Below are 2,862 nucleotides of genomic sequence, written 5' to 3' on the forward strand. Positions count from 1 at the left end.
TGGCTCCCGCCCATAATCCCAGCACTTTGGGAGGCCAAGGCGGGCAGATCACCTGAGGTCGGGAGTTCAAGACCAGCCTGACCAACATGGAGAAGCCCCATCTCTACTAAAACTACAAAAATTAGCCAGGCGTGGTGGTACATGCCTATAATCCCAGCTACTCAGGAGGCTGAGGCAGGAGAATCGCTTGAACCCGGGAGGCAGAGGTTGTGGTGAGCCGAAATCACACCATTGCACTCCAGCCTGGGCAACAAGAGCGAAACTCTGTCTCAAAAAAGAAAGAAAGAAAAGAAATGTTAAAGGGAGTTCTTAGGCCAGGCGCGGTCGTTCATGTCTGTAATCCCAGCACTTTGGGAGGCCAAGGTGGATCACTTGAGCCCAGGAGTTTGAGACCAGCCTGGGCAATATAGGGAGACTTTTGTCTCTACAAAAAAAAAGAAAAGAATTAGCCAGGCATGGTGGTGCACACCTGTAGTCCCAGCTCCTTGGGAGGCTGGGGTGGGAGGACTGCTTGAGCCTAAGAGGTAGAGTCTGCAGTGAGCTGTGATCATGCCACTACACTCTAGCCTGGGTGACAAAGCAAGAGCTTGTCTCAAAAAAAAAAAAAAAAGGAAGTTCTTTAAGCAAGAGGAATATGACATCACAGAATCTGGTATTATACACAAAGCAAAGAAATCTACACACAAAAAATGAAGATTTCTGGAAAAGACTAAAATATAAAAACTTTTTTACTTTTATTTTTGATCTCTATAAAAATTATTGACTTTCAAAAAGAAATATAGTGGAATGTATTCTGGGTTTATTGCACATTTATAAATAAAATAAAAGCAATCATAGAAAAGATTAAAGAGAAGAATTGAAAGTGTACTGTTAGTAGGTTCTTTTTTTTGAGACGAAGTTTTGCTCTTGTCGCCCAGGCTGGAGTGCAATAGGGTGATCTCAGCTCACTGCAACCTCCGCTACCCAGGTTCAAGCGATTCTCCTGCCTCAGCCTCCCGAGTAGTTGGGATTACAAGTGCCTGCCACCATGCCCAGCTAAATTTTTGTATTTTTAGTAGAGACCGGGTTTCACCACGTTGGTCAGGCTGGTCTCGAACTCTCGACCTCAGGTGATTGCCCGCCTTGGCCTCCCAAAGTGCTGGGATTACAGGCATGAGCCACTGCGCCCAGCCAATAGTCTTTTTTTAAATTAAAAATTAAAAAAAAAAAGTAGTGTCCTATTACATATTAAAGAGGCATCAATATTATTTGTAGAATTAATTAGCAGCTATGAAAAAGTTCTTAAATGTTACAATTTTAAAAACGTTGTGCACCCATAAAATACAGCTGTTTACACTCCTTGAAAAAAGAACCTGGTATATGGGCCGGGCACAGTGGCTCACGCCTGTAATCCCACCACTTTGGGAGGCCGAGGCAGGCGGAAATCACGAGGTCAGGAAATCAAGACCATCCTGGCTAACACGGCGAAACACTGTCTCTACTAAAAATACAAAAAATTAGCTAGGTGTGGTGGCAGACGCCTCTAGTCCTAGCTACTTGGGAGGCTGAAGCAGGAGAATCGCTTGAACCCAGGAGGCAGAGGTTGCAGTGAGCCGAGATCCTGCCATTGCACAACACCCTGGGTGACAGAGCAAGACTCCATCTCAAAAAAAAAAAAAAAAACAAAAAAAACCTGATATAAAAGGAGATAGCCCTTGATCCAAAACCAAGAGAAAAGACAGACAATAGAAAGAAAACAAGAAATAAAGAAAAAAGCACCAGTGCGGTGGTGGGAGAGGTACCGGCAGGAGCAGCTCTGCCGCCGGGGTCTGGGGCTGACCCGTCTGACTTCCCGTCCGTGCCAAGCCCACTCGAGCCGCAGCCATGTCTGGGGACGAGATGATTTTTGATCCTACTATGAGCAAAAAGAAAAAGAAGAAAAAGAAGCCTTTTATGTTAGATGAGGAAGGGGATACCCAAACAGAGATAACCCAGCCTTCAGAAACAAAAGAAGTGGAGCCAGAGCCAACTGAGGACAAAGATTTGGAAGCTGATGAAGAGGACACTAGGAAAAAAGATGCTTCTGGTGATCTAGATGACTTGAACTTATTTAATCAAAAGAAAAAGGAAAAAACTAAAAAGATATTTGATATTGATGAAGCTGAAGAAGGTGTAAAGGATCTTAAGAGTGAAAGTGATGTTCAAGAACCAACTGAACCAGAGGATGACCTTGACATTATGCTTGGCAATAAGAAGAAGAAAAAGAAGAAGGTCAAGTTCCCAGATGAGGATGAAATACTAGAGAAAGATGAAGTTCTAGAAGAGGAAGACAACAAAAAAGATGATGGCATCTCATTCAGTAATCAGACAGGCCCTGCTTGAGCAGGCTCAGAAAGAGACTACACATATGAGGAGCTACTGAATCGAGTATTCAACATTATGAGGGAAAAGAATCCAGATATGGTTGCTGAGGAGATAAGGAAATTTGTCATGAAACCTCCACAGGTCGTCCGAGTAGGAATCAAGAAAACTTCTTTTGTCAACTTTACACATATCTGTAAACTATTACATCGTCAGCCCAAACATCTCCTTGCATTTTTGTTGGCTGAATTGGATACAAGTGGTTCTATACATGGTAATAACCAACTTGTAATCAAAGGAAGATTCCAACAGAAACAGATAGAAAATGTCTTGAGAAGATATATCAAGGAATATGTCCCTTGTCACACATGCCGATTACTGGACACGATCCTGCAGAAGGACACGCGACTCTATTTCCTACAGTGCAAAACTTGTCATTCTAGATGTTCTGTTGCCAGCATCAAAACCAGCTTCCAGGCTGTCATGGGCAAGTGAGCACACCTCCGTGCCAAAGCTAACTAA

The 2,862-nt window shown here is 43.3% G+C and overlaps 1 pseudogene across 1 annotated transcript; it reads left to right on the forward strand.

Annotated features, from left to right (window-relative positions):
* The first annotated feature begins 1,776 nt into the window (after positions 1-1,776).
* Positions 1,777-2,862, forward strand: LOC100588434 (annotated as a pseudogene). The gene has a single exon (XR_004029299.1). The product of XR_004029299.1 is annotated as a eukaryotic translation initiation factor 2 subunit 2 pseudogene (transcript).

This window comes from Nomascus leucogenys, chromosome 3 (genome assembly GCF_006542625.1).
Source record: "Nomascus leucogenys isolate Asia chromosome 3, Asia_NLE_v1, whole genome shotgun sequence".
Classification (NCBI taxonomy): Eukaryota; Metazoa; Chordata; class Mammalia; order Primates; family Hylobatidae; genus Nomascus; species Nomascus leucogenys.